The sequence below is a fragment of the Triturus cristatus genome, chromosome 5_2 (genome assembly GCF_964204655.1).
Source record: "Triturus cristatus chromosome 5_2, aTriCri1.1, whole genome shotgun sequence".
Taxonomy (NCBI): domain Eukaryota; kingdom Metazoa; phylum Chordata; class Amphibia; order Caudata; family Salamandridae; genus Triturus; species Triturus cristatus.
Genome location: NC_140588.1, coordinates 517948400 through 517974067, shown reverse-complemented (window position 1 = coordinate 517974067; position 25668 = coordinate 517948400). Strand labels below are relative to the sequence as shown.

Below are 25668 nucleotides of genomic sequence, written 5' to 3'. Positions count from 1 at the left end.
AACTGCATGGTCACCTAACTACAACTGCATGGTCACCTAACTACCCCCAGGCAGTAGTCCCTCCTAATTGTGAGTTTTCTAGTTCAGAATGCGGAATAACTTGGGTTCAGTCTTTCCGAGTACTTACAAAAATGCTCTGTTCTACTTTTTAAACTGATTCCTCAACTCATTTTCCAGCAGGTAAAACACAAAGATGTTCCACAGGGAAAGCCCTTGGGCCAAAGACTATTTGTACTCGTCTTGTAATAAAAACACGTCTGGAAACACTGTTTACATCCAATTTCAACTTCACTTCATAACTCAGAATGAAATGAGCCTGTTATAGTTAATAAAATTGCATCTGAAAAGTAATGAACGGGACACACATAATTTCCTCAAACTGAAATATCTCAGAAGTTCCTTTTGTTTCTGCTGAAAGCTCTCCCCGCTACTGGTATGTCACAGATCAAGAATCTGAGATATCAGCAGCCACCACGATTAATGGCGCTGAACTTCTGGGACATTTCACATTTGAGCTTTATAAATGTAGCACATCCATTACATATTTCAGTGCCATACATTTTAACAATCATCCTTTTCGGACTTTATTCAGGGCGTTGCTGATAAAACAATTGGAAAATACATTCTAGGCATTTTGGAGTATGTGAAGTAGTGCTCCTGTAGTTATCTTTTACTTACCATACCTTTGAGATTTTGCCCCCAAAACGTCTAAAATGGGAATATATATATACATATATAATTAATTGAAATAGAAAGCACTGTGCTACTTTGCACTTTTACTAATAGGGTGTTTGGAGATTTTGGGACTGATTCACTAAGCCATACTAGACAATGTATGAGAGCACTCTTGTTGTACTAGTCCTACTCATAATCGCTTGTATGAATCAACCCGTCTTTATTAAGGCACTTACAATGCAGGAGTTGACTTATGGGTGTGTCGTTAAATGTACAGCCTGACAAAAATGTTTTTTCCTTCTACCCTCTTAGGTCCAGATTTAGTACATTGCATAGTGCTATTGTGTGCCATTGTAACCCATTTACATTCCACACTTTATTTAGGCCAGTTATATTTTTGGTGTTCATGTATGGAAATAACTAAGTCTTATATTCTAGCAAACGCTTCCTTGTGGACTGTCAAAAACCTTTAATGAATTCCCTATTCTCTTACGGTTTATTCATTAACCATGGTAAGTTAAAAAGTGCATATATATGTGGTATTGAAACAGTGGCATAAACAAACAATCTGTGAGGCTTTCGCCATTTCAATATTTGTTGGTGTACTCGAGAAATGTTGTATCAGTAGCAGCCTGCCGAGGCTCTTATTCCTGCAACTTTGTGTTTCAATGAGCTGGGGAGGCGGGGAGGGCGGGGAGGGCGGACTGGGTTTTGTGCCACTTTGGCCTCTCCTCAGTTGACTGCAGGCTAGTACACCACTTTCAGAGTGAGCTGGGCATCCATCGACCTGCTATGCTTCTATTGCCCCATTCTACTTGCAAGCTTCTGCAGTGCAGGGCTCGTTTGAAGATCTTTGCCATGTCAGAGTTTGGTTTCTTCTTCAGCTCTGTGGGGAGGAGGAGCATGTGTGCATGCAGTTAGCATGTGCACCACAGTGACTTTCAATCAACCTCTCTGGTGCTGCCTGGAGTACAATGTTTTTAGGATCTCCTATTTCTCGTGGAGGTGCAACTGTTGGACATGCCCATGGGCAAGTGCTGAAAGCACAAGGTGGTGATGGTAATTTCATAATGGATTCAACACCTGAGCAGTGTTGATATCTTATGCAATGCATATAATCTTTGTACATCTGTTATTGGTCCAATTCCAGTGTGGGGTCAACATGCTGTGTGCTTCATACTATTTTTGTACACTTACTATGAGTCCAGTACCTTAGAGCTGTTGACAGCCTATTCACTGCATACTACGTTAGTACGGCTATTAGTCCAGTACCAGTGTGGCGTTGACATGCTGTGCACTCCATACTGTTATTGTGCATCTGTTGTTCATCTAATGCCTGTGCGTTGCTGACATCCAAGACACTGCACCATCTGTTTACATCCTTTGTTGCTCCAACATGGTATTGACGTTCTGTGTACAGCTCACCATTTTTGTACGTCAATTGATGGTCCAATACCTTCGTGTGATGACACCTTATGTAATGCATATTGTTGTTGAGCCAATAATACCTGTGTAATTTTGGCATCCTATGTACTGCATATGATGTTTTTACAGATATTGTTGGTGCAATAACCAAGCTATGATGGACATCTCATGCACCTTATGCAGTACCTTTGCAGTGCTGGCCTGCCAAGCACCCAATCCTGTCTTTGTTCATCTCTGGTTGCTCCAGTACCTTAGCAGTATTGGCATCCCACGTATTGCATACTATGTTTGCACACCTGTTGTTGGTCCTGCACTAATGTGGTGTCCACACACTGTGCACTCCATACTATTCCTGTGCACCTGTTGGTCTAGAACCCATGAACTGTTCACATATAGTGCACTGCACTATCTGTGTATTCCTTTTGTCCCTCCAGCACGCGTGGTGCCCACATCCTGTGACTTACACAATATGTTTGGACATCTTTTGTTCCCCTAATACATGTCTGCTATCAACATGCTGGCACTACTGGTGCATCATTGATTTCTACATTCCAATGCATGCAAGAACAGCAGTAACTTAATACAGAAATTTAACATGCTGCTTTGTAAAAGACTTTACTTCCTATGGGTGCTTTCGGGCCAAAGATAGCTCTGCTTATGCGATGAGGCCTATTCGGGTCCAAACAAATGAACTGTTGTTTATTGTAACAAGTGATTTGCAGAAGGGGACTAATGGAAACGTTTCCAAGTGCTTAGTGTTTGAGAGGGACCTCTGAGTACACCCTCATTGGTGAATGGGTCAGTAATGTTGCTCCATTCATGTCGTGTAAATGCCCCTTCGTTCTGCTGGACGTAGCTAGCAAGGATGAGAGATTTATAGTGTCTGACCTTCAGTAACTTCGAAGTAAATGGTTTGATGATTATTTAGAATTGGGTAGGTGAGGGTACAGCCCTCTATCCCAAGATCTTGTTGATGTTCACCTGCTGTGAGTGCCTCTCAAAGAGCTTTGTAGGCATGGTATTTCTCTGCCAGCAGTAGGTAAGGTGGAGCGAGGGATTCCCCACTGCATCAAGATAGAGTATTCCCTAAGGGTGGAGGGCTGTTTTAAAGATTACTTTCCTGAAGTGTCAGAACTTAAGTTAGGTTTGGCTTTCTGTGAATTTATGAATGTTAGGTGCCTTGGCACCCAGGCATGCACTGCTGCGAGCTGGTCGTATGGAAGAGCACTTTGGAATAGGGCAATCTACACCGATGCCAATGCCAAGCCTGGTTACACAGCACAAGGCTAACTCCAACATCTTCTGGTCTCTACCATGGGCCCCAGGAAATTATATGGGTAGCAGACCTTTGTCCTGTCCCCTTCTGGAATATGAACGCCACCTTTACTAGCATATAGCTCCAAGTAAAGAACGCTTAGACCTCATGACTTCCATTGCAATTTCCTCTACATAACATCCACTCTCTGATGGGCTTCTTTTAATTCAATTAGTATCATTGTGTTTAGTACTATGTGAAGGAGAATCGACTTTCTTTGTGGCAAGTTGCTCTTACAGATATTTGCTTTATTCTCGAGCAGGATGCAGGACTTGAGTTGTCTGGAATTTTAGGGGGCGATCAACATGCTATTCGTGATTTTGAACTGCTGCGATCCCTTTAGCTGTGTAACTACAAGTGGGGGAAATATTGTGGCCCATATTTACAAGGGTGATAGTAAATATGGGGCAGCACCAAAATTGAGACCAAGGAACACCTGGTCTTACCCTGGCGAAATGAGGAGGAAGATTTAATTTCTGCTTGTGTTTGCTGTTTCCATGTGTGCTACCTTGTGCAGCACACATGAAAACATTAAGACGCCAATATATGCAGGAAGGTGTCCCTTCCTGCACATAAAGAATAATTTAAAAAATATATATTTTTTGCAACTTGAGCAACACATATAGAAGTTACAAATCGCCATTTAAAGATTGTTTATGTGCATGAAGGCACACCTTCCTGCACATAAACAATCTTCCCCTGCAATGCCGAAACCCTTGCAAGGTGCCTGCATTGGCGCTAGGCAGCTAAATTTAGCACCAGCGCAGGGAGGAATGCAGGGCTGCACCATATTCTTGAAAATATGTTGCAGCCCTGCATTTCTAAAGTGACGGAGCGTGCGTTGTACTTCTTGGCTTAACAACAAGCTTTATCCCTTTACTCTTAAATGTGCCCCAGATTTTGTACTTAACTCATGCCCGCAGGTGCATCCACTGTCTCATGCATTCCAACCACTTTGGGGGTGGTCCTCATTTCAACTATCCTTTCCAGGCTGCTCTCCAGACACAGCCTTTGTGTATCAATGCCCATGACAGCAGAGTAGTTTACAACCAGGAGCACCCACAACAGAGGCAGAAAGGGGTGTGAGGTTTCTACACTTATCTGTCATCTGCCCAACTGAAAGTGTGATCAAGCAAGACAAAAGGCTTGCCCTCACCTAAAGGGCTCCTTCCCTTGTACAATACAATCTGCAGTTCCACGTCTTACACCTCCTTTATTTCCAAAGGGCAGTGCTTCAAGACGTAATCAGCAGCCCCTTGTTCGCAAAAACTTCACAGAATTTCTAAAGGGAGGCCATTCACCATGTTCCACAACTCACTGTCTGGAGTTACACCCTCCAGCCACATAAATGCAGCCAATACACATTCAACATCTGGGGAAGCTGTCTCTGTGCACCATCTTGGACAATGCCAAACCAGACAGATTCAAAATGGATACCACTTTGCTTTTATAAAAATATTGTTAGACATACTTGAAGATGAACATCAGAATACATGCCCTCCAGCATTTTAACTTTTACCATTATATTTTCATACATTGCTATGATCTTGGGGGCTACTGCATCCTTTGAGTGCAGCCTAAGCTCTCTAGATTTCCGTACATGTGTGTCCATCTATTAAATTTCGTTTTCAATCTTTGAGCTTACCAGCTGACCGAGCCAGAGTGGTGGTCTAGCGATAGTCTAGCAGTGGACATACTGTTTGCCTGATAGAGAGAAACCCCATCCGAACTGGATGTCCTAACCATGACAGACTATATTACCAATTATTTGATGGGGGCTTATTTAATATGAGAGATGTTTTTCATAGTGCCTCCTCGACTGGATAGGCTACCAGAGCGTCAGCAGACTACTGAGGTGAGGCAGGCTGGCCCGCTTGTGAACCCTGTGATTTTATATTGATGACTGTAAGTACAGCAAATTGTATGGTTGTTACAACGAGAAACTGAAACTTTTATGGCTCCTGCAGTAAGGTGTTGTTTCTGAATATAAGATTGGCAATCATTTTGCTAATTTGACAAATCTGAGCATCATTCACTCCCTAGGGCCTAAGGCATGCCATTCTGTTTATTGCTAGACTTCACCTCAGCTGGGTGTTTTTCTCCCCATTTTAAGTACTAATGGTGTTTTGGTGACTTTTTATAATTTGCTATGGTCAGTGGTAATGTCTTATTATTAATACTTCTGTAGTATTAGGTATGGTTGCCTTGTCTGAGTGGCTCAAGTAGAGGCAAAAAATCTGGCATATGTATGGTAAGTAATTACATCAATTATAGTAACCTTTTTCCTGTCTTTCACTTTTGCACGGGTCTTTTTTGCAGTGATCGCATAGTTGCATGCTCCACCACGTGTTACAACACACCCAGCTGCTAGTGTTTTACATCACCCATGAACCTCTGATTGGGGTGATACAGTTTATTAGGTTCATTACGAGATTTTCCACCTTCTTGTATTATCTTTGTTCTAGGTGGAGACAGTTGTGGAGACCCTTACAGTTTTGACAAATCGCTAGTTTTTACCACATGAGATATGGCATTTTTTTTAATATAGAGTAGAGTGGCATGCCACTTTTTGGTCCCTACATATGCCTTATACCTCTTCATAGGGTTTAACAAGGCAGAAATATGTTAACCCCTGCATCAAGATTGTGTTAAAAATATCCCTATGGATGTATTTTTGTTTTTAACTCCACCCCCTGTGGACACAAAATAACAATGGTTCTTGAAGTAAGCAGCAAAGTAGCCAAATTAGGTTTCCAGTTGGGTTTATTCCAGGTAAGGAAGAACAGCTTAGACAACCACATCCAAGACGCACATAGCTCCAATCCACCGCCCGTTACAAGTGGAACATAGAACCCCACACGAGTGATAACATTCTGTACAGAGCATACCACACACCTTCCCCCTCAAATAAAAAAAAAAAAAAACATTCATATACCCAAAGAAACTACACAGTTAACATTTGAAAGAAATCAAAATCTAACAAAATCATTCAATTTAACAGGTAATTTCCTAATGCGAGAACTTTTCCTTAGAACAGATACCTCATCATTTTGTCTCAGACCCAAAACCCCAGGTGCCACATTACGATTCACAGGAAGAGCTAAGGTTGTTGTTACATTGTCTGGGCTTAAAGTTGAGTCTATCGGAGCTCCTTGAACATTCGCAGAAGAAACACAAAAATCTTGCCCAGAAGAACCATCAAAAGTATCAAAGAAATTTTGACAGTCATCCAAATTCACTTTAGTTCCCAAATCCTTTTTAGGCATGACGTCTAACTTGCTAAAATCATTGTTAGACCTATACATGGATACTCGTCTAAAATTCCACATCTTCCCACCTTGAACTCTAACAGCTTTGCTAAAAACCTCAATCACTTTGAGGGGATCAGACCACTTAGACCATTTTTTGGCAGGACACCCAAACTTGACACGTACCAAATCACCAACTTCAATTTTATGGTTGGAAAGACGTTTTGTGCAACTTCCACTTCGCATTTTGTCTTGGTATCTTAGTACACGTTCTCTGACAGCTTCAACATCTACCAAAGGATCACTAAAATCGTTAGATTTTAACCACCAAGGTCTGAGTTTCGAACTTGCTTTCCTCCCTCTTAACATCTCAAATGGAGAACAGCCAGTTACAGAATGAGGAGAAGTATGATATGTTAGCAAAGTGGCTCTCAAAGCTTTCCTCCAATCTAAGTTACTTTTAACAGCCAATTGTATAGATTCTTTTACCACTCTGTTAAATCGTTCCACTTGGCCATTGGCCATAGGATTGTAATTAGACACTTTCTTGTGGATAATACCACACTTATTTAAGAACAATTCTAGCTCTTTACTAATGAATTGTGGGCCATTGTCAGAAACAAGTTCAGCAGGCAAACCCTCCCTGCTAAAAACATTATCCAAGAACTCTATAACTTGCGTCGTTGTGATTTTGTCCACAATTTTGACTTCCGGACATTTAGAAAAATAGTCCACTAGTACTAATGCAAAAACATTTTTCACAGGTGTAAGACCCAAAGGGCCAATTATGTCAATACCCAGTTTTTCCCATGGTCCTTGTGAATACTCAATCGGTGAAACACCCACCGATAGCGGTTTGACAGTCTTATCACTTTTGGAGCAGAAAGCACAATTCCTAACCCATTTATCAACCATGTTGTCAATGCAAGGCCACCAGTAAAATTCTCTTAAACGTCTTTTGGTACATGACATGCCCATATGTCCTTCATGGGATAGGTTAATTAAATTGTTTCTAATTCCTAGTGGAGGTACTATTTTGTCACCCCTACTTACAAAACCATGTGAGAACATAAGTTCGTCTCTTATTTTAAAAAACAAACTGATATCTCCATTTAGCTTCCTCTCCTCCGGCCAGCCAACACGGAGATAATTTATCACATTGTTCAGTGTAACATCTTTAGACATTTCTCTATCCCACAGCTCTTTTGAAAAACAACTTGAACCCATACTGTGGTTAATATCCTCCGTGGTGAATGCTACATCACATTCTTCTTTCTCCCCATCTAAATCTGGGACATCGGAACAAGGCAAAGACAATCGTGACATACAATCTGCATGTACATTCATCCGGCCAGGAATATACACCACAGAACACTGATATTCTTGTAATTTTGCAGCTAGTCTTGCTAACCGCGCTGTAAGTGTTCTGCCCCCACCAGCCGCTAACATATTAATTAGAGGTTTATGGTCTGTCCTCAATTGGAACTTTGTTCCCCACAAAAATTGCCTAAAATGTTGTGCCGCCCAAGTACAAGCGAGCAACTCCCTCTCAATTGTGGAGTAGTTGAATTCTGCCCCTCGTAGCGACCTAGAGGCATAAGATATCACAAACTCCTCTCCAAAGTTCTTCTGCATCAGTACCGCCCCTAAACCTGTACTACTAGCATCCACAGCCACTATGCATTCACCACCAATCTCAAATGGTCTCAAGAAAGGAGCAGAACTGATATCGTTTTTTAGAATTTCAAAGGCTAAATTCTGTTGGTTACCCCAGATGAATTTCGCATTTTTCTTTAATAATTCACGTAGGGGGAATACTTTTGAAGAATAATTCTTCACAAATTTGCTATAAAATTCAGTCAAACCTAAAAAAGATAGCAATTGCTCTCTATTGGTAGGTGCCGGCGCTTTTTGGACACTCCTCACATGGTCTACTTTAGGTTTAATTCCTTCACTTGATATTTCATGTCCTAAATATTCTACTCTACTTTTCCTAAACTTACATTTAGAGAATTTCAATGTTAGCCCTTTGTTTTGTACAGCATCTAAAACCTTTTTTAAATTGGCATCATGTTCCTCGAAATTTCTTCCAAAAATTAAAATATCGTCCTGGAACGCAATCGCACCAGGACAATTCTCCAACACCTCTTTCATGATCCTTTGAAAAACTGAAGCTGCACTAGCTAACCCAAAAGGCATCCTTAAAAATGTAAACATGCCTTCGGGTGTGATGAAGGCTGTTAGGGATCTAGATTCCTCATGTAAAACAATCTGATGGTACGCACTTGCCAAATCTACAGTGGAAAACACACACGCACCAGAGAGTGTTGAGATCATCTCATGTATGTTTGGCAATGGGTGTCTGTCGATCCAGATCTCTTTGTTTAGACTGCGTAAATCGACACACAAGCGTAAATCACCATTGCTTTTGAGCGAAAGAACCACCGGAGAAACCCAAGGGGAAGATTCAATTGGTTCAATGACGTTTCTTGACACCAAATCAACCAATATGTCCTTCAATTTAGTGCGGTAGGCCAAAGGTACATTACGTACTCTGTGTCTTACGGGCAGAGCTGAGTCTTTACTTTTTGTTTTCATCATTATTTGATCCCTTAACACTTGCTCATAATTGATAGTATCAAATGCACAAGAGCCTGCTAATGAGCGTAGGGCAGATACATAAGTTTCAATAGACTCATCTTCTTTTTGTGCGCGGGAATAAAATTTAAATCTTTCCATTACAACATTGGGTTTTTTTCCAAATCTAATACTCATTTTCTTTTTACTGCGACTTCGAAAACATTTACTCCTTCTGCGCTCTCCAAGGAAGGTAAATTGTCAAACTCTTTAATACCTTGACCCCCTAAACAGTGTCTCAAAAGGTCTAGTTTCCTTTTGGGAGTACAACCATCCTCTTCCAGAACTTCTACATAGGCTATGAACATGGGATACCATAAGTCCCATTCCATTTTTGGCTCGCCCACAGAAGGTAGGAAATGTGGGGGAGCAGAAATGTTTGACATGTTAAATATGAAGTAAACCTCTTACACTGAAAATGCAATTGAATTTTAAAATTACTGTGGATATTATTACTGTGGATAGTATTTTACAAACTCATTTCACACTCTGAATAAAAACGTTTCCCTATAACATATGGCACAAAAGAGAGCAAAACAATAAATGACAGTAAACAGATAAATTTAGGAAAAAAAAACGGAAGAATTCTTTCTTTACGTAAGTGGTGTGTGAATCACCAAAGTTAGTGCTCGCCTTTCCTTTTCCATTGAATAGCCGTAGCGGTTGTAGACTAGCTGTATAGAAACGCGCTAGTAGTTGAATATTTCCTTGAATATGGCCGCCAAACGTGTGATGAAATCACGCTCTCAGCGTGTTACGTGTGCTCTCAGCGTCAGCGTTGTTCGTCGTCATTCGATCGTGGAGATGCAGAGGCGCGGGGACCGAACCATGGCATTCCAAACTCCGTTGGACGTGAGTTGTTTACTTTTGATGATCCGTGAAAGTTAAAAGTTAAAGTGTAATAAAATGTATGTATATTGATTCCGCTGATCGCAAATCCAGCTGTAAACACCCTCACAAACCACGGTCTTCACCACAGATAGATCCGGTAGACTGGAGACGAGAAAGACTTCTTAGTTTAAAACGAGCACCATGAAAAACTGATGGTCTCTTTATCAGCAACACGTCCGGATCTTGACTCGGAGTCAGTAATTCTGCCACAGGTGCAATCAAAGCACGGTTATTTAATCAGCCGCCGATGCGTGTGAAATCGCACTTTAATGGACAAAAAAATAAAATAAAAAATAAATTGTCTTGGTCCAGTGAACGCTGTTCTCCCTTAATCCCGATCGTCGCCAATGTGAAGTAAGCAGCAAAGTAGCCAAATTAGGTTTCCAGTTGGGTTTATTCCAGGTAAGGAAGAACAGCTTAGACAACCACATCCAAGACGCACATAGCTCCAATCCACCGCCCGTTACAAGTGGAACATAGAACCCCACACGAGTGATAACATTCTGTACAGAGCATACCACAGTTCTTAGTTCACCTTGCAGTAGTTTTAATTCCTCCTTTTTGCATTCTGCACATCTCATTCACCCACACCAGTCTAATATAGAGCCCTTCCCCTTTTTCAAAAAATAACCATCCTTCAATGAGTTCCTTAACTGCCAAGGTAAATAGTATCCAACACCCTGAGATACCGCTAATGGTTTGAGGAGGAACCATATGATGAAGCTCGCCCCCTAGGGGTGGGTGAGGGTTCTTATCCTTAACAGAAAAACCTGTCACAAACTATACAAGACATACACTCCAATGATCCTCCCAATGCAGAGTTGATCTCAGTACTAGACCATGTGTCTCTTGTAATGTTGTGTACACTGATCTGGTGTCTGTGACCTAGTCCACCAGGTGTTACTGAGGCACCTATAGGTTTTCCCAGCCACATGAGCATAGTCTACACCAGGGGTCTCCAACCTTTTCAGTAACTAGAGCTACTTCTGTTCAATAGAAATGTTCCTGAGCAACGAAAATTATTAGTGTTGTAATAGTGACCACATCAGGCAAGATTATGTTAGTGGCCACCCCATGCCTGATTATCAACAGTGATCACCTCAGTGCATCATGAAGAGTTGCCAGCACTAATGTAAAAAGGTTTTTTGCAACTTGGAATGCCTCTACAAGGGTATTACCCAGCATCCATAGCTCAAATGCGCCAGGCAACAGGCTAATATTACATGATTTTGCACACAAACATAAGCATTAAATATATTTTGGGAATCCATTTTTCTCTAAACGTCAGTTTCTGAGTTCTGAAAACACACATTTTCATTGTGAAGACACACCTTTCAATTTTGAGATACATATGTTAATTCAACTAAACAAAAGCTTCTAATTTAGTGTGCTTTGCTGCACATTGGAGAGCAACTTGCAGGTAGCTGAAGAGCTACCAGTAGCTTACAAGCTACTCGTTGGAGAAGCCTGGTCTACACAGAGGTTTATTGGCCATTGGAAATCTAACTGGGGTTGGCAAAATTTCTTTTGGCTTGTGGCAATATGTTCTGCAATAGAAAAGTGGTTTATGGCCCGATTTAGAGACTGGTGGACAGGGTACTTTGACACAAATGGGATGGGGTAGCCTGTCCATCAAACCTATGGTATAACCTAGCTGTGAGGGACAAAAAACATGATGCCCCCCCCACCCCCCACACACCAGGGAAAGAAAACTCCTTGAGTGTGGAGGTCATTAGTTAATTGCTTTTCAATAACAACCCCCCACTTTGGAAGTTTGTTTTTGAAACAAAGTACTCCAGTAAAGTTTGGTGAATGGCCATCAAAGCCGACCGGAGTTAACCACCAAACCTTTTGTACCTCTTCTGTTCCAGCCTCATGATCTGCCCTGTCAAAGTAATTGCCCCCTTTAGAAAGTGCCCCCTTTAGAAATATGCAGTACAAATGCTGTAAGAGGGACTATATCAAGTTCCTTTCAATTGTTCCAAGACTGCGAATTCATGAATGACAGCTGTTATACCCATGTGCGCATTAGTGTGACTTGTGAGAGAACTGGCACTAGCTATATTTCTTAAAGCCTCATTGCCCAGATGCCTATGTCATCCTTTACTGATCCCTCGGTATTACTTTTTCAAGTTCATAGATGGAGTAAGCTACTTTGTGAGTATCAGCCCTTTTTGCTACCCACAATGTCTGCAATAAGAATACGTGACTGTTAGAAATGGGGGTCCCTAGTTGGCAATGGTTTGCACCCTTGTCTAAGTAGGGACCCTTCTTCCTAGTTAGGGTAAGGGGGATACACTTCTAAAATAACCCCTGCTCACCCCCTTGGTAGCTTGGCACGAGTAGACAGGCTTATCTCAGAGGGAGTGTGTAAAGCATTTGTGCACACATCCAGTAATACAGTGAAAACACTACAAATGGACACCACACCAGTTTAGAAAAATAAGTACACTTTATATAAACCAAACAAGACCAAAGCGACAAAAATCTACAATACAGTAATCAAAATATGACTTTCACATGGTAGAAACAGTTTGTCCATAGCAAACTATGGATGCAACACTTTCAACACAAAGTACATTAGATGCTTCACAGTCACAAACAAAAACACCTTATGCCCAGGTACGATGATGCTTCACTTCCTTACTCCAGGGGAGGTGATGTGTCGGTTTCTTACTGAAGAGGAGATGATGCGTCGGTTTCATACTGTGTGGGGAGGTGATGCGTCAGTTTTTACTGCAGCACCGGTGTTCTTGTAGACTTGGCGTCCAAGTGCGATGTGTTGTAAACCGGAGGTGAGGTGTCGCTTTGCAAGGCTTTTCGTCATCCAGTGTTGGTGCTGGGGCTGGGCGGCGAGGCTTTGTGTCACCGGGAGGGAAGTGGCGCGGGTTAGGGTCGCCCGGCATCAGTTCCGAGAGGCTTTGCACAGTTTTGCAATGGTTCGCACCGGTTCTTGCAGAGATCAGCTGCAAAACCCACTTCTGAGGCCTTTTGACTGCAGGAGGCACCTCAGGCAAGGGTAGGACTCACAGAAGGCAGAGTCCAGCAGCACCAGCTCTCTAAATACAGACCGGGAGTATTCAGGTGCTAGTGAGAACTCCTCCCCCTAATCTGAATGCAGCACAGTTCTATTCAGCCCAGACCTGCCTCATTTAGGAGAGGCAGGATACACATCAAACCCCTCCTCGCCCCGGTGGTTGCCTGAGAGACTGCACATCTCCAGCCCCTGTCACTCCAAAGCCATACAGTCAATACACAAACCAGCAGAGGCACACCGGATGGCTAAGCAAGAAAATACCCACTTTCTAAAAGTGGTATTTTCAAACATGCAGAATGAAAATCATCATTACTAAAAGATGCATTTTTATATTCTGAGTTCAGGAATATTAAACTCCATCTTTCTATCTTATCCCAATGCGAAGTTATAGTTATAAGATGTTATAAATAAACTCCCATTCTATCCTATGGGACAGATAGCCTTTCAATAGTGAAAAACAAAATTGGTAGTATTTCACTATCAGGACATGCCACACACATGAGGACGTGTCCCACCTTTCACAAACACTGCACCCTACCCACAGCGGTACCATGGGCCTACCTTAGGGGTCACTCACATGCTAAAAAAGGGAAGGTTAGGGCCTGGCAAGTGGGTGGTCTTACCAGGTTGACATGGCAGTACCAAACTGCGCACAGACACTGCAGTGGCAGGTCTGAATTACATTTACAGGCTGCTCATGTGGGTGCACAATCAGTGCTGCAGGCCCACTAGCAGCATTTGATTTTCAGGCCCTGGGCACACACAGTGCACTGTGCTAGGGACTTACCAGTAAATCAAATATGCCAATCTTGGAATCACCAATCCATAATAACAATTGACACACACAGCATATAAACTTAAGCACTGAATAGCAGTGGTAAAGTGCCCAGAGTCCTAAAACCAACGAAAACAGGTCAGAAACATAAGGCCACTAAGCAAAAAGTCTTGGGATAAACCCACTGAACAAGCCAGGTCTAACACAGCTGGACAAGCCAGGTCTAACAGTAACGTTTTATGTTATACCTCATATGATATTGCACAGTAAATAATTTATCTCTCATAATGTAAAGATTTCGAACTACAGTGACAATTCTTTAACTGTACCTACCAGTACATTGCACTTTAAGACTTGATTGATGGCACCTGTGATCCATATGCATAGTCCAGCAGATTAAAGATGCTGTGCGATCCAAATTCGCATATGGAAGACCATAGCAATAGCTTTTGAGGACTAATCATGATGGGCTGTGCTGGCTCATCGCATAGCAGAGTGTTTTTATTCACCTCCATTGTGTAAAGTAAATTAATTTAAGCTGACGTCTCAGAGTTGTGTCTTGATTTTAAGCTTAGAAATAGTGAGGTGGGGGTTGTCTTTTTTCTGTTTCTGAGCTGTGCTGTCTCAAATAATCTACTCATTCAGAGTGATATTGGGTTAGATGAATTCACTTTGCACACTGAAGGCACCAGCGTAGCCCATCATGATACAGCCCTTGAAGGACTGAAAACACTTTCAGTTGCATGTCTATTTTAGTGCAAAGGGATTAGATGCATTCCTCTGAAAACACGTCTTGCCTACTTGTATTCTTTTGCATGCAGCATGCACGCAGCATGATGTAGCAATGCCACATTGTGTACCTTCACCATCAAATATCAATATCCTCCCAGAGGATCTAAATAAAGACACACAAAGCAAATGAGGAAAAACATGCTGCTCTTATACTTAAGCATATTAATAAAACCTTCAGTTTTTTTCACACAATTCTTTGCAGTACTTTTCTGATTCCATCTGTCTTAGGGTCAGGAAAAACCAAATGTTGAAAAAGAGACACAAATTAGGAGACCATTATAAGTTCAAACTCACAATCAAAGCTGGGCAAAAGCATCACTGCATATGTTAGTAAAAACTATAACACATTGATTGCAGGATACAATGTATGTGCAAGATTAATTATGGATTGTGTGATGATTAAGTGTACTTTACAGATACAAAACAGCCATTATCAATTGTTATTGAAGTAATTCATGCTGGATTGATGATACTCAAAAACAAGCATTGATAAATGCATTAGGTTACGCCTATGGGGTTATTAATGAGTTAAGAGGTGTGGGAGCAGTGTATGAGTGAGTGCAGGGAGAATGGTGTGATTTCTCTCTGTACATGGTGAGTGGTGCATGAATGAAAGGTGATAAGTCTCTGAGTACAGGGTAAAAGTGCTTCAGTGTATGGTGATTGATGTGTGTTCAGTGCAGAATGAGAATTGTGTCAGTGTACAGGGTGAGAGATGTTACACTGTACACGGTAAGAGGTGTGCAAGTATAGGATGAGTGGTATGTCAATAGTATAAGTGCAGGATGAGCAGTTTAAGTTCAGGATGAGAGGTGGGAGGTGTAAGTGGAGGGTGAGAGGAATGTGAGTACTGGGTGAGAGGTATGTCAATGGTGTGTGAGTGCAGAGTCAGCACTGTGTGAGTGGTGGGTGAGCAGTATCTGACTGCCAGCGCAATGTCAGAGTGAAAGTGCTTAGAAATTCTTTTATGACAGAGCTTATATGGTTGTAGACAGAAGTAACTAGCAGTTACACATTTTGTGGGCAGTAAGCCGCAGAGCTTAGAAGGCGCAGTAAGCATTAGATACTGCATGTGTGAGGTTCGCATTAAAATGCCCTCAGGTTAATGGGTAGAAATGCTTAAACACACATGTAAAAAATAAAAGTCAGCATTTGTGCGTACAAATTCACATTGGTCACTCAAGTGTGTGCTATTGAGGATCAGAGCAAAAGACCATGGTGGGCCCTCAAGTGAATGTGGCACTGTGGTGGGGAAACTTTGCCGTCCACAGCACAGGGAGTTTAAGGCATACAGTTAAAACTTCCATTCCTTTTTGTCCCCGGTGCATGAAGGCAGTGCAGCCAATTCATTCAGCTTTAGGGTAGTGAATACAGAGTTTTTTGCGTATTGTTAACAGCCTTGCCCCATCAGGGTAGTCTTACGCGACAGAGCGTCGAATCACAGCATCAGCGGATTACAATCTTCAGAGATCCAATCTGAGAGAACTGGGTCTTGGGCTTCCAATCCATATTGTGTTTTCTGTTGCATGAGAGCAGCTGAGATCTGTTTGCATTTGGTGAGCATAGGGAAGAACGGTGGCTTAGAAAGAGCTGACATTACCAGTGCTCTGAATGAGAGAAGCCAAGGAGAGTGCATATGTGATAAACGGTAGCACTCACATGCCCAGCTAAATTTCAAATTGAATAGGGCTGTGGGTGAGAGGGACTGGGACCAGACTGTTAAAACCCATATTAGAAGTAGCAGACGGTGGTATTCATAACATCTGCAAAGGCTCTGGTTTTTTAGCTAGATCCAAGCAGGACGTAGTTGTTGGACAGTCGGTACCCAACTGCACAAGGTGCCGAGTAGCAGTGGGACGCACACCTCAAACAGCTAGATTTCCAGCAGAGCTTCAATAAGGTAAAGTATGCTTTTGAAGAAGGATGTGACTTAAAACAATCAAACCCAGATACACAGCTGTGAGGGGAGCAGCTCACTTTTCCTCCATGCTTGGTCGAACAAATACCTTTGATATGGCCGCAGGGGGGTCCCTGTAAGCGCCGGCTCCTGCAACAAAAGGGAGCACTAGAGTGGGTGTCCGCTTCGGCCTGGGTGGTGCTGGTGAGTACGCATTGCTCCAGGGGGACTGGTGAGTGTTGTGCCAGACCTGGGATCATGAGGTCTCCATTGAGTCCATGGCACTCATTTATTAAAAGGAGTCCAATCCCATCATGGAAAAAAATAGGTGCAGCCAGGGAAAGTTAATTAAAGGTCCAATGAAATAATAAAAGTATTGGAGAAAGAAATGTAGATGTGTGTGCTACTGGAAAAGACATTCTTCAAATGTAGTAACAAAAGTATGCAAACATAAGTTAAAATGAGTCAGATCCCAGGTTAAACCTAAAAAGGAGTACCACCATAAAAGTGGATGAGCATGAGTAATTGGGCACGGGATCCTGATAAGAGAAGCACATCCAAAAATAAATGAAATACAATGCTACAACCAATGGAAACGAAGAAAAAGTAAAGTGACAAGCACACAGACGAATAAGAAGGTAAGGCAGGATCTTAGCACATTTTATGATATATTGAATACAATAGATTTCACAAGCACAGCGCAATCACTGAGCATGTGAAACCTAATGAGTACTGTCCTTTGACAGTAAAAATTGTGGACATGCTGGACTGATCATGATTAATAAGAAGCTTGTTTGGATAGGATGCAGGCACTGGATAATATGTTCCTCCTTGACTGAGCATATTGAAACAAGGAGGTCTTTCTGGTCTGAGAACAATAGAAAGTAGATTTTCTTAAACTGTGGAAACTGCTAAATGAGGCCATGGCAGAGGATGGAAACTGGGAAAGGAGGTCCTTACAGATAGCTGACGAGGAAACAAGAATTATTTTATGACTGAAGGCATCACAAAAGGATGCTCTGCTTCTTTAACAAATAGGATTATTATGGACTGGGACTGTGTAAATGATTTCAAGACAGCACAATACCATGTTTGGCAGTTTGATATATTGCAAACTTGGTCCGAGGATGCAAGAGTGCTTTGCAAGAAAGCTAAATCATGTTATAAGTTTTTCTGTTTTAAATCCAGGCATATTAAGTGATTTGCCCAGAATCACAGGATGTTGAGCTGAGGCCGGGATTTGAAACTTGTTTTCTCTACTAGCTCAGTAGCGCTATTTTGAGATGAGCTCCTGGTGACATGTGGAGAAGCACTAACTAGATCCTGCTTATATATGGCCCTAAAAACTAAAGGATTACTGGACTTAGGAAGTTGCAAAAGCATGGCTATGGACAGAGGGCACTGAAAGAGGGAGATTTGGTAGACTAAAGATGGTGAAATGAGTACCTTATACATAGGATTTTTTCCAGCGGAAGCGGTATAAATATTTTAAGTTAACTTTCAATTCACTACTTACTCATGTATGTCTCTAACTGCATTGGGCACTCTAAAGCTTTTCAGATTACGGTATTAGCCTCACCACTGAGGCAAACGGCCCTCTGATGTATCTTTTGTCACCGATAGGAGGGGTGGGAATTAGGGTGTCAAAAACACAATATTCAATCAATCAATCAGGGAGATTGTAAGCACACTACTCACCCGTGAGGGTCTGAAAGGCACTGGGGTGGGGTCCGCGGTTCTGTTTAGTCGAAAAGCCAGGTCTTGAGCGCCTTCCTGAAGGTGTTCAGGGAGGGGGCGTGTCTCATGTCGATCGGGAGCTTATTCCAGGTCTTGGCACCGATATAGGAGAAGGCTCTTACTCCTGCTTTGGCTCTGCGGATGCTTGGGGTCTCGGCGAGGACGAGGTTGGCAGATCAGAGGTCTCTTTTGGGTACGTAGAAGGTGATTCTATTGTTGAGGTATTGGGGTCTGGTTTTGTGGAGGCATTTGTAGGCATGGGTGAGTATCTTGAAAGTAACTCTCTTCTCGATGGGGAGCCAGTGGAGATTCCGAAAGTGTTGGCTGATGTGTTTGTGTCGAAGGATACCGAGGACAAGACTGGCTGAGGTGCTCTGTTTTGTTTGGAGCTTGAGGAATAGGGACTTGTTTATGCCGGCATAGAAGGTGTTTTCATAGTCTAGTCTGTTTGATAAGAGTGCGTGGGTAACTGTCTTCCTTGACTCGGGGGGAGCCATTTGAATGTCTTACGGAGGATGCAGAGGGTGTTGAAGCAGCTGGAAGCGGCGGCGTTGACCTGTCGGTTCATGGAGCTGTAGGAGTCGAGTACGATGCTGAGGTTTCTGGTGTGGTCCATGGGGGTGGGGCCAGCCAAGGGTGGTGGGCCACCAGGTGTTGTTCCATGCTGATGGGATGGTTCTGAGGATGAGGACTTCAGTCTTCTCTGAGTTGAGCTCCAGGCAGATGTTGCTCACCCAGGATGCAACGTTCTTCATTCATTCTTGGAAGTTGAGTCTGGTGGTGGTTGGGTCTTTGGTGAGGGAGAGGATGAGCTGGGTGTTGTCAGCATAGAATACTATGCTGAGGCTGTGCTGTCTGACGATGGCGACAAGCGGGGCCTTGTAGACGTGGCAGAGAGTTTGGCTGAGAGATGATCCCTGGGGCACTCTGCAGTTGATTTCCGTGGGTTCAGAGAGGAAGGGTGTCAGTCTGACTCTTTGGCTTATGCAAGTGAGCAACGAGCGGATCCAATCGATGGCAGTTCCTTGTATGCCTGCATTGTGTAGTCTGGAGGCGAGTGTGCGGCGGGAGACGGTGTTGAATGCTGCTGACAGGTCAAGTAGGATCAGGGCTGCAGTGTGGCCTTGGTTGAGGAGTTTGCGTATGTCGTCTGTGACGGTGAGTAGGGCGGTCTCGGTACTGTGGTTGCTGTTGAATCTGGACTGAGAGGGTTCGAGGATGGAGTTGTCTTTGAGGAACCTTGTTAGTTCTGCGCTGACGGTCTTCTCAGCAACTTTTACCTCGAAGGGGAGGACCAAGATGGGCCGGTAGTTCTTGAGGTCCATGGGATCTGCTGAGGGCTTCTTGAGCAGGGGTCTGACTTTTGCGCGTTTCCAGTCATCGGGAAAAGTGCCTGTCTTGAAGGTGGTGTTGATGGTGCATTGTAATTCTGCGTATCAGGGCGAGCTTGTCTGCGCAGTTGGAGATCCATGTGTGACGTTCCCAGGCTTTGTTGTTGGTGTTGGTTGCCATGGTAGGGGTGTCCCAGGTGAGGGTGGAGTTAAGCTGCTCCTCGGTGACTCTGGTCCAGTTCCAAAGTGAAGGGTACGGAGCGGATTTGGGCAGCTTGGGTTTTTCGACGAGGAAATGTACGCAGTGGTGGTCGGTCCATGGGGGTTGTGTGGTGTGGCTGATATGGACGCTGTCTCCTCCTGTGAAGATGGGGTCGACGGTGTGTCCTGCCATGTGGGCCGGTGTGGTGACAAGCTGTTACAGTCCGATGTTGTCGAGGTTGACCTGTAGTGTGGTGGAGTTGGGGTCTCTGGGGTTGTCGAGGTGGAAGTTAAGGCCTCTGACGAGTTATGTAGTTCATGGAGGCGATGGTGTGGGGTGCAATGAGGTCGGTGATGGTGTTGGCGAAGGAGGCCCGGGATCCGGGGGGTCTGTAGGTGAGGGTGCCGCGGAGTGTGGAGTTGGCGCTGGTCTGGATCTGGAAGTGCAGGTGTTCGGCCGCGGGGAAGGTGTCGATTGAGGTGGAGAGGGGGAGGGAGTTTTTGTGTGCAATGGCGAGTCCTCCTTACGGTGGTTGGGACAGTCCTTCCTGGATCTTATATCCGTCTGGGATGGCGATGTCAGGGGCCAAGGAGGCGTTGGTCCAGGTTTCTTTAAAGAAGGCGACATCGGGTGAGAGGGTATCCAGGAAGTTCCAGATCTCTACGACGTGTCTGTGCATGGAATACAAATTGAGGAGGATGCATCTTAGGGCGTTGGCGGCGGGGGCGGTGGTGGTGGTAGTGAAGGTCTGGTGGCAGTGGTGGCAGGAGAACTGGCTGTGGGTTGTGTTTGGCATGGACTGCTGACAGTTGTTGTTTCTTCTGGGGTTGACTGCGGGGAGGGTGGCTGAGTTGTAGTGTTGGCTGGTCGATGATCCAGGGTCCCTGGCGCCGGATGTGGTTGGGTCACGGACGGGTGCCGAGGAGCTTGCCTTTGGCGCGACCGCGCAGCGGCCGCCATGAAATAGGGGAGGGGGGAGTGACGTGCAGCTGGGAGGCAGAAGCGGGAACCAGCAGGGGGGAGAGGCCGCAGGGGAAGCAGTGGCAAGCTGAACAACATGCAAAAGAGCACAACAGAATAAAATGCAGAATAAAAAGCACAATACAGTAGGCAGTATGCCTAGAAAACACAAGAATGGCACTACAACAAAATAAGTAGAAATCAGACCAAGCACGGCAGGAGGAGCCGAGGCAGCATGAGGCAGGCCTAAGCCGGACTGGGCAGCCTCAAACACCTCCCAGGAGGAGGTGAGCGGGGTCGGCGGCGAGTGCGCAGAAAGTGGAGCTGCGGGAGAAGAGTAGTTCTCAGACCAGGAGGTCAGAGGACTTGCTCGTTCTCCCCTGCAGTGGCTGCCATGAAATAGGGAAGGGGGAAGGGACGTGCAGCTGGGAGATGGGAGCAAGAACCGGCAGGGGGGAGGGGCCACAGGGGAAGCAGTGGCGGACTGGCAAAAAAACGCAACAGAATAAAATGCAACAGAACACAACAGAATAAAATACATAATAAAAAGCAAAATACAGTAGGCAGTAAGCCTAGAAAACACAAGAATGACACCACAAAATAAATAGAAATCAGACCAGGCACAACAGGGCAGCCTCGAACATCTCCCAGGAGGAGGTGAGCGGGGTCGGCGGTGAGCGCGCAGACAGCGGAGCTACGGGTAGAAGAGCAGTTCTCAGACCAGGGGGTCAACGTTTGCCAGTCAATAAGGACCATTAATTGGTGACTAACTCACAAGCTTAAAATAAGGTTAAAATACACTACTCTTAAGACCATACTGTAAAAATGAAGTATTGCATTGGGAAACCCCAATCTCCTAAAGAAATTAAGCCTAACGGATTTATAGATGCTAGAAGCACTACTTCTTTGACACAGAGAAAAGAAGCAGAACTTGATATTCTGAAAATATTTGATGATTCTCCCTACGACGCATTTAGATCAAAAAAAGTAAATTTAACTCACTTTCAAATAAAAAACATCAGGACACAATTATAGACTCAGGCAATTTAGATAGTTCAGTCATTGTATTTATATTACGAAATTGATACAGATAAGCAATTTCTTAAGCATGTCAGTCAAGAGTATTAAAGCATGCAGTGCAAGACTGCACATTTCATCAGAGGTTCAAATCCAAAGAGGATGGTTTTAAACAAACATCAGATGCGAGCTTACCGATTACTACCACCATTAAAGGCAGAAGGATAGTTTAGTACTATCTAAAGATTTCAAACAAAGGGAAAAAAACAAAGGGGTAAAAAAAATGTTTAAAGTCCTCAAAGGGTGAGTCTATGAGCATTGGCACAAAGGAAATATGAAAGAAAAATCAATTAGTAACACTAGCGGCAATAATCAGACCCTCCAGCATCTCGTAATTTGGGGATTTGCAAAATAATCACAAAAACAGCAGAGGAGTGCGATGACCACGTTGTTTATCTTTTTGGCCACAAAAAAGGTCCACAGCATACAGCAAAAAAATATGGTACCATTTAATTTGATGTATGCACACACCTCATTATGTGGCGCCGTACAGCTGTAATAGCTGGCTGCTTCCTCCTGCCCCATTAGGAATTGCAAAAGTACAAACAAGTCAATGGGCCCTGCGGGACATCACGTTCAGAGCTTGCATTCTCAGCTTTGCCCGCCTCACAGAACAAAGGGGAAAACAATGCTGTTATAAGAAAGAAGAGAAAACAAAAGTAGCAGTTTACTGGCAAACTCTGTAAAGTGGCGCTAATGTGTTTGGGTGTGAATAAAACCAATCTCGCCTCTTTGGGACTTATTTGTCTTGTTTGAACATTTGTTTTTCTTCCTTTTGTTTCATTGTCCGGAGGCTGCCTTTGGAGGGCCAAAAGAAGAATAAGTAAGTACAGTTTTACCAACGCCCCTCAAGCTTTTGTGATCATAACATGGGGCGAGGGGTCTATTTCAGTCAATCTGAAGCAGCTGGAAGGATTTACAAAGCCTGGACCTCTTGTAAGAGTGCCACAGAACCGAGTCATCGCAAGCAGAGACTGCGGCAGCCAAGGAAGGTGGACAGTGAGGGGCTTAACGGGATGGAAGCTATAAAACCGTATAACAATACTTAACCCATATTGTAAACTCTATAATGAATTGGAATACATTCACTCTGGAACTGTGCGTGCTGATTTCTCCCTGGAGTTGGGGTTTCCCCAATGCACTTACCTCTGTTGACTAACTGCTTTAAAGTTGGGGTTCAGGTTGCGCCATTGGCTCTCAGTAGTATTGTGTATTTTTTTCTTTGGTGGTCGAAGATTATCAGTCAATGAAATGCTTGATCAAAGCCTAAGGATGATGTTCTTGGGTTGAGACTAAGCGACTAGGAACAAGCAGTGGAACATGTGTCTACAGAAGGCTAGAGTGAGGTCGCAGATATAATGTGTGATGTTGGCCAAGAACCCATAACAAATAAAGCCAGGAAGAGCAGGGCAGTGCACTGCACACATGTTAAGTCAGAGCCATAAGAACCAAGGGCAAACCTGCATGTGAAACGGAAGACTGACTACTGACAAGAAGTCAGTTTAAGGTGAAAAATGCCACTTTCGTTCTGTGACTTAAAAAAAAACATTAGCAGGAAATAAGTATATTATAGAGCACTTTCGGTGTGTAGGTGCGCACAATAAAAGAAATCTGTCAGCATGAAGCCTGCGTGTGTGAGAAAGCTGGCAAAAACTGAGAAGGAGCTCAAAAAGCCAAGAGGGGCCGAAGTTCAACCAGCAACGACAAGAAGAAACAAATGACGGGTGACAAGGAATAAAGGGGGGGGGGTCGCTATGAAGGGAGCAACGGGAGTTATTTTAAAGACACTTTTTTGTTCAGACCAGAATGTATTTTTTTTAAAAGACATGTATTTTAAATTATGATAAAGAGAAAATACACCTTTTTTATTTGCATCCACACGTCCATGTGTGTAACTGCGAAGGGGCACATGCCACGTGCTTTTTGGACATTTTTTTATTTGACCTGTCATTTGTGACAACTTCAGACACTTCTATATTTTTGTCATTAAAAATTCACATTTTGAGGACTTTTGTATCTATCTTAACAGTAATAAATGCAGTCTTAAAAATCCCAAAATGCAAAATGTTGCCGGCCAAAAAAATCACAAACTATCCAAGGGTGTCACACTTGGCCTGGATCACAGAAGCACTTTTCTTGCATTGGCTGTTGGTCCTACGTCATCTCCCTGGTCTCTGCTGGAGCAGATTTTCTATTGTACCATTTTTCTCTCAGCGCCCACTCAACATCAGACACTCCCCCATGCTGCACACTTTCAGGAAGGGCCTAAGACCTCACTCTTTGGCTGAACCAGAGTCCCCCCCACCAGCACCTTGAGACACTCACGGGTGAGTAGCGCCCTTCACATGTTCCTGATTGATTGATTGAGCCTACTGTCAGCGTGGGGAGGAAGATTAGGAGTGTGGCTCTGTTTGACGAAATACTGGCAAGGTCCCACTCTAAGCTGGTCGCCATAGACTTCACTGCGTCTTGGTGTGGGCCATGCAGAACCATTGCACCTGTGTTTCAGAAGTCCCGCACGGAGTACCGTGGTGTAGTATTTCTGAAAGTGCATGTTGATGACAACCTGGTGTTGGCCGAAAGATACAGAGTAGAAGTGAGGCCCACATTAATTTTCATCAAGGATTTTAAGAAGGTTGCTATAGTCAGATGAGCCAACGAGGCAGCAATCAAAGCAAAACTGAGAGCCCTTAGCTGATTTTACATATTTGTTGTTTTGCACCATGGAAATTTGTTTTGAGATCCACTGTTCCATGCCCACAGCAGAAAGTGAAATTGTTGGAACTCGCATGATATATATATCTATACTGGTGTTATAGAAGGCCCTTTTATGGGACTGATTATTTAAGCATTAATGTATTTTTCTAATAAAAAAAATCATCACAGCAACACAGCTCCCTATTGTTACATCAACGTGTGCAACCGTTGCAAAAACCCTGTGACCCTGAACTGTACATCCTCCTCTGAGTCAAGAAATTTAGTGGTGATCGTATGCACAACGATCAGTGCTCCCCGCCCCCAGTAGACAGCACCTGATGCTGCCGTGAGGCATATCTCCCAATGCACCCATGAGGAGCATTTCTCAGTGCCCCTTACACTAAATGCTCCCCTGAGATGCATTATTGGTGCTCGTTGCTCTGTGCGCATGTGCGCTTTTATATTAGCTGGACGTTAATTAAAATGGATGTGTATATGTTATGATCTAGTTGTGCATTTGTATCAGTTTGTTGTGTACCCCGTCATGCATGTTTTATACAAGAATCTCCTCGCTTTGTCATTGACTGTTTCTCTAAGAAATTAAGTTTTTCCTCAACCAATCTGGTTACATTTCGAAACATGGTGTCCCACAGCAGATGGCTCTTGGGCTTGGAACCGCTAGCCTCAAGTCAGCACATGCCACACAAAACAGGATGATTAGCAACCCTGCGCTATAGTACTTGGCTTAACCTATGATCCAGAATGTTACCACAAAGGGATTAGAGCAAACAAGCTATCTCAAACACTTTAAACATGCCTATTTCAAAGTAGAATACACTGCTAAGACAGTTTCCATTGAAAAAAGGCTGAAAAGGCATGATTACAAGTAGAATAAAGTGTCACAGTGATGTCTCAAAAGTTCAATTTTTGTCCTGCAAAATTTGCAAATCTATGGCGCACTATCCTGGGGGT

General features: G+C 43.5%; 1 protein-coding gene and 1 pseudogene across 1 annotated transcript in view; both read left to right on the top strand.

The window, feature by feature from the left end:
* Positions 1 to 25668, top strand: part of STAC (SH3 and cysteine rich domain) — a 943669-nt gene that overhangs the window by 543732 nt on the left and 374269 nt on the right. The window lies entirely within an intron of this gene.
* Positions 10015 to 24697, top strand: LOC146823243 (uncharacterized; annotated as a pseudogene).